At 40.1% G+C, this 7,026-nt stretch overlaps 1 long non-coding RNA gene across 1 annotated transcript; it reads left to right on the forward strand.

The window, feature by feature from the left end:
* Nucleotides 1–881: 881 nt before the first annotated feature.
* Nucleotides 882–6,151, forward strand: LOC118700367 (uncharacterized). The gene is made up of 2 exons (XR_004982273.2): nt 882–1,402; nt 4,468–6,151. It is a non-coding gene; the product is annotated as an uncharacterized LOC118700367 (long non-coding RNA).
* The last annotated feature ends 875 nt before the right edge of the window (nt 6,152–7,026 follow it).

Here is a 7,026-nt window from a genome sequence, read left to right on the forward strand (position 1 = left end):
GTTTATTGCCAGCCACAGCTCAGAGCAGGCCTGAGAGAAGAGAGGGGTTGAGAGGATGAGAGGGTAAGAGCATAAAAAGGTAAGAGAGCAAAAGCATAAGAGAGTAAAAAGGGGTAAGCGAGTAAAAGGTCAAGAGAGTGAAGTTCCCATTACAATACAAAAAATCATCTTCTGTGTTAAATAGTCTACTTCTCACTAACCAATCTAGTACAATACACAAATCCTACAGCATTTCCATACGGCCTATAAGAATCACTACCTTACCATAATGTGTTCCATTTTAAACCCTAAAAGCTCCTCTTTGGACCCCTTCTGCCAAGCTGGTAGGGTCTGCTCGGCCCCTTGGAGCTGTCTGCAGGCAGAGGGTGTTGTTTCATCAAAGGGGATTACCTTCAGCTGGCCACACCATTGTTTTCCTGTTGTTCAGTAACTGAGGGAGCTCAAAGCTCGCTTTCATTTCAATTTTGCTGATAGAAATATTACCTCATCCATTCCCGTTTGTTCCCCCACTCGTTCGCGGCTGCCCCAGCCCCTGTGCCGGCTCCGGCACGGTCCATCTGTCCCGGTCCGTCTGTCCCGGTCCGTCTGTCCCGGTCCCGGCCGCCTGGCCCGCGGCCGCTCCGCTGGCCGTGCCGGCGGAAGGGGCGGGGGGTCCGTCCTGCCGTGTGCACCGTGGGTACCGCGCTGACCGCACCGAGGGGGGGTCCCGTCTGTCCCATCCCCGGCTGCCCTGACTCTGCTCGGCTCCCGCCGCTGCAGCCGGGGTCAGTCCCGGCTTTGTCTCTGCCGGATCAGCCGCCATGAGCCACGGGGGGCCGATCCACGCTGCAGCTCGGTCTGCACCGGAACAGCCCCTGGGGCGGTCCCAGCTGCAGACCCCGCCTTTGGAGGACCGAGACCCTGAGCTGTGCCGATCCCCTCGGGTGATTCCCCCTGCAGACCCCGCCTTTGGAGGACCGAGACCCTGAGCTGTGCCGATCCCCTCGGGTGATTCCCCCTGCAGACCCCGCCTTTGGAGGACCCAGACTCTGAGCTGTGCCGAGCCCCTCGGGTGATTCCCCCTGCAGACCCCGCCTTTGGAGGACTGAGACCCTGAGCTGTGCCGAGCCCCTCGGGCGGTCCCGGCTGCAGACCCCGCCTTTGGAGGACCGAGACCCTGAGCTGTGCCGAGCCCCTCGGGCGGTCCCGGCTGCAGACCCCGCCTTTGGAGGACCGAGACCCTGAGCTGTGCCGATCCCCTCGGGTGATTCCCCCTGCAGACCCCGCCTTTGGAGGACCGAGACCCTGAGCTGTGCCGAGTTCCCCCGTCCCGCCCTGAGCTCCGTTCCCTTGGTAACCACAGCTCCGGCTGCTCAGGGGAACTCTCTAAAGGAATCACCTTATCAAAACACTAAAAGTTCAGGTAAAAGAAAGCCCTCTCCTGATTCTTCCTAAAAATACGGGAGAAAAGCTATAGAAGATAAAAATCCAAAAAGAATGGGATAAAGGGATTGGTCTATTTCCATTAAAAGAGGCTCCCATAGGAGGGGGCGGACCAGGGTTTGTAAATGCTCCTTTGACTTCGTCTGAGGTCTGAAATTTTAAGAAATAAATTAAAGGGATATTTGGAGGATCCCATAGGCATAGCTGAACAATTAGACCAATTTTTAGGTCCAAACATTTATATTTGAGAAGAGATGTGGTCTGTAATGAAAATAATATTTTTTCTCAGGAAGAAAGGCAATTAATCAGAGCAGCTGAAATAAAAGCTTAGGAAAAAAGATAATCTACGGGGACCCCCAGAGAAGACAAAATGCCAACTGTACCTCCTGAGTGGGGTAAAAATAATGAGGAGGGGAGTAAACACGTGAATAATTATCGTAATTACATAATCAAAGGAATAAATGAGACAGCATATCAAAGGCGAAATGCAGGAAAAAAAGAAGTTTTTAAGGGACAGCTTTTAGAGGGGAAAGAACAAACTTCAGCTAAATAGATAAACAAACTTAAGAGAAATAGGAAAATGGTCCTAAGTAAGCAGAAGATCTGAAAATCTTTAAAGAGATGGGCACAGAGGAGGAATAGGGAGGTCATAAGCTCTAATTTTCTGGGGGGAACAAATACCATCTGGAGCCTGTGATAACTTTAAAAGTGGATCCCCAAGAAGAAGAATTGGAATTTGTAATAGACACAGGGGCAGAGAGAACCTGCCTGTTAAATATTCCAAAAAGTTATAGTGTGAGCAAACATATAGTGAAAGTAACAGGGGCAAAGAGGGAAAGTTTTACATTTCTGGTCATTAAAGATGTAGTAATTGAGGGAAGAAACTAAAGTTTGGATGGGAGATGTCTTATTGGTCCCAGGGGCAGGTAGCAATTTATTGGGAAGCGTCTTACAAGTGCAATTAAGAATAGGAGTTATATCAGAAAATGGGAAAAGGACAGCTAGAGTTTTAAAATTATTTAAGAGAGGATGAAGAAAAAAAAAATCACCAAAGAAGTTTGGGCTGGAGAAGGAAATAGGGGAGGATTAAATATCGACCCCATAAGGGTTACAATTGAGAGAGAAGATTGTCCCGTACGTGTACGTCAGTATCCTGGATCTTTAGAAGGACGGGAAGGTTTGAAGCCGGTAATAGAAGGACTAATAAAGGATGGGGCATTAGAACCTTGTATGTCTCCTCATAATATCCCTATGCCCCCAGTAAAGTCTGATGGGAGTTATAGACTAGTACAGGATTTAAGGGAGGTTAATAAAAGAACTCAGACTCACTACCCAGTGGTAAAATATCTTAGACACTTAATAAATAAAAGTAGCTAGAAAACCAACCATGAGAAAATTGCAAGAATTTTATTCATTCTCCCTCCCTCTTCAAAGAGAGAGATCAGAAAATTACCTAGATTATTGAAATATTATAGATTATAGATTGAGGGCTACGCACAAGTAGCAAAATTTGTGTATGAAAAAAATTGACAGAAGGAGATGATGTAAAACAGACCAAAGAAGATATTGTTAAATTAAAAGAGTTAAGTTAAAACTAGCCTAAGTACCAGCTTTAAGCTTACCTTTGTTAGCAAAATCCTTTATCATTTATACATAAATACAGAAAATGGAGTAGCTCATAAAATTTTAATTCAAGAGTAAGGAAGAGTAAAAAAATATCTAGTAGCTTATATATCAAAGATGTTAGACTCAGTAAGCCACAGCTAGCCAGTAGGTATTTAACAGCTACTGCAATCCTAGCAAAAGAAAGTTGTAAGCCTACTTTTGGAAGTAATTTAGTTAGGTTCACCTCATACCATCTGAGGTCTGTTGAATTAAAAAAAAAAAAAAAACCACAAAAAAACAGGTAAGAAGAGAAGAAAGAGAGAAGTTGAAGTAGGGAGGTGGTTAGCAAACTCTGAGATGTTAGAATGTGAAGTGATGACATCTTGGTGCTAGAAGAGAGCAGAAGTGTGAATGCAGGGTTTTTGCATGAAAGGCAGGGAAGTGTCTTAACACACAGTTGTTAGGAGGTTATTCAATGCCGAACTGAGGTCCAGAAAGGGTTTAGCAGAACGGGCCCTCCTTGAAGGGAAAAGAGGAGAAGTTTACTAGAGAAAGGAAAAGAATGTCAGGAGCACCTGGGGACGCCAGGTTTGGGGTTGTCAAGGTTGGGAGGTGTCTGCCCGCTCCCTACGAGCGGCGGGGTCTCGGGGGCTGCGGCAGGCACCGATCCATGGAGGTGACCCGGTGGCGGTGCTGGCAGCAGGGGATACACGGGTTTGCCGGGCAGGAGAGGGCTGCCTCCGTGGCGGAACTGCCGGGGGGGCTCCCAGGCTGCCGGGGTCCCGAGTCGAGGATGGCAGCGTCGGCCCTGGTAAGTGGGCCAGGAGAGAGAAGGAAAGAGAAAGAGAGAGAAGAAGAGAGAGAGAGGGCAAAAGGGACCCAAGGCTGCCCCCAGGGTCCCCATGCCCCTGGCTGCTCTCCCCTGCTCCGGCCCTGCAGCGAAGTGGCAGCACGGCATCGACAGCAAGGCCGTGAAAAGAGATGGAGGGGGCTAGCACTAAAAGATAAAATCAAAGCAGAGATTGCTGACTCTCCAAACCTCACAAAGTGGGTTGTTTTTCTTAAGTAAGAAGGTTTTTGGTCTTTTCTTTTGTGTGTTTTTTTTTGCTGTTAAAAAGAAGTTTTTTGGTTTCTTGGTTTTTTTCCTGAAGAATGGGTTTGTAAGGCTAAAACAATTAAATGCTGCCCAAAAAGTAAAAAGCAATAGATGTGATACATCTCGTGTTAAAATTGGTCTAGCTTTTCTTATTTAACTAACTGTAACTCACAGAAAGAAGAATTTGCCTCTGCAGCTATTAGCACAGCTGGATAGAAGAAGAAGAGGCTGCTGTGGAAAAAGCTTTTAGCTAAACCCAGAAAGTTTAGAAGAAAAGTGAATGGTAAAAGTTAATGCAGTATTGTCTTTCTTTTATTACTATGCTATTAAGAAGTCCTTTCCAGGTACTACCGAAGCAACAATCAGAATCACGGAAAGAGGGTGAATTCATGCCAGCAGAATCAAAGGACTTGTGAAGAAACCTGAGGAATGGACTATCACATTTAAACCGGGTGATACCGAACTGACTTTCCAATGGGGACTGAGTGGTAATAGTTTGGGAAAAGCCAAATGATCCAAGAAATGTACAAAGAATAACACTGAATTCAGAAGTAAGACAATGCTTATACCACTGGTTTCAAGCACTGCCTGAATAAAACATCTCCTTCGGGGAGGAATACTCCAGATAGAAGGATCAAGCCTGTTTTTGTGTTCTGACCTTAGCCTGAGAATTGTACAGGGGAGAAGGGGAATTACCATTTCCACCAGTAAACTTTATTTGATTCATTCCAATACTGGACATGCTAGCTGGGTTATAAGTAAATGCTTGAATTGTGAGAATAATTAGTATTGAAGTGCACAACATTTATGCTCTTATTGCAAAAAGTGTTAAAGTAATAACTTAGTTTTGTGGATGGGAATTACTAGTGCCTGGTGAATGAGAGATACCTGAAGAACGGTAAGAGACCACAGTTAAAGGGTGTCCAAACCAATTTGCCTGGAAATTATTTAAGAGAAAGTGACAAGGAAATAGAGGGCAAGTGCAGATTGGCCTCTGTATTTCACCACCAAGAAGATCAAATACACCTGCTGTGGGTTGCAACCTCACAGGCCTGGGAGGTGGGAGTATAAGGCATACTGGACCTCTGTTATTCCTGTTTCTGGCACTCATTTGTTCTCTTTTCCCTTTCGGGATACCAGCAAGATTGTGTCACAAATGCTGCAGAAAGCATCACGTGGAAAGAAACCAAAGTTCCTCTTTTATTACACACACCTATGTCAACAGCCACTGTTATAACCCATCCAAATTAAGAACCTGTAGGCAAAATGGAGTAAATTATTGGATTACAAGAAACTTAGGAAAAAGTGGTAATAGATTTGGAATTGAATGTCCAAAAGGAGAGAGAGGGATTTGTTTTACATTTAATCTTGACGGTTCGAGATTTGGTAAAAAAACAAATAATAAACGAAAAGGTAAAACCAGCACAGCAACTTAACTCTGTATTGACCCCAAATAATCTATTGAGTCGTATTACAAGACTCCAAGCAGTTATAGAAATGATAGCAAATGGAGCTGCCCAGGCATTGGAGTTAATATAAAGTCAGCTAAGCCAAACAAAAACTGTAGGGTATCAGAATAGGTTGGCTTTACACTATTTATTGGCCAAAGAAGGGGGTGTTTGTGGAAAGTTTAATATATCAAATTGTTGAAAATTGATGACCACAGAAAAGTCGTTCTAGAAAAAGCAAAAGAAATCAAAGAAGAAAAAAATATATATGCATATAATAACTGAGGTACCGGTCCAAAAATTAGAAAACAATGTTAAAACCTAGCTGGTAGGGTAATGTATTAGAAGAAATTAAGGTCTTTCATTTTATGTGTTGCAACTGTTTTTATATTTCTTCCTTGTGTAATCCCCTGTTTTATTTTGCCCGCATAGTCCAGAAGATGCAAGTAGATAAGAAATATTGCTCAAGCCAAAGGATTTACAAAGAATAAGAGTGGGGATTGTGAAAAATGCAGGTATTTTATGATTGGCCTTTTGGAAATATTAAAATGAATATTATATGTGTTGTGTTAGAAAGTAATGCTGTATTAATTCTCTTAAGTAGTGTGTTAAATATAGTTTTAGGTTATAAAAACTGTTAAAATAGAAACGATGCTATGTAAGATACTTTTTTTAAAGAAAGGACTTGCAGCGAGATAGCAGCCACAGGACACCTGGATCTTTCAGAGAAAAAGAATTTATTAAATAAAAAATTGAATTAAAAAAATAAAATAAATGCTTTAGAAATAAATTAAAACAAAAAATTAAATAAAAAATAAAATTAAAAAAATAAAAAGCTTTAAAAATAGAAAAATCAAAAATAAAAATTAAAAAAAATAAATGCTTTAAAAATAAAATATCAAAACTAAAATAAAAAATAAAATTAAATAAATAAAATAAATGCTTTAAAAATAGAAAAATTAAAACTAAAAATTAAAGATAAAAATATAATTTAAAAAATAAATGCTTTAAAAAGAGAAAAATCAAAAGAAAAAATTAAATAAAAATAAAAAAAAAATAAAATAAATGCTTTAAAAATAGAAAAATTAAAACTAAAAATTATATAAAAATAAAATTAAAACAATAAAATAAAAAGCTTTCAAAATAGAGAAATCAAAAATAAAATTAAATAAAAAATTAAAAATAAAATAAATGCTTTAAAAATAGAAAAATTAAAACTAAAAATTCAATTAAAAATAAAATTAAAAAAATAAAAGAAAAAGAAAAATTAAAACTAAAAATTAAAGATAAAAATAAAATTAAAAAAATAAAAAGCTTTAAAAATATAAAAATTAAAAATATAAATTAAATAAAAATAAAAAAATAAAATAAATGCTTTAAAAAGAGAAAAATTAAAACTAAAAATTAAATAAAAAATAAAATTAAAACAATAAAATAAAAAGCTTTAAAAATAAA

Source organism: Molothrus ater, chromosome 23, assembly GCF_012460135.2.
Source record: "Molothrus ater isolate BHLD 08-10-18 breed brown headed cowbird chromosome 23, BPBGC_Mater_1.1, whole genome shotgun sequence".
Taxonomy (NCBI): Eukaryota; Metazoa; Chordata; class Aves; order Passeriformes; family Icteridae; genus Molothrus; species Molothrus ater.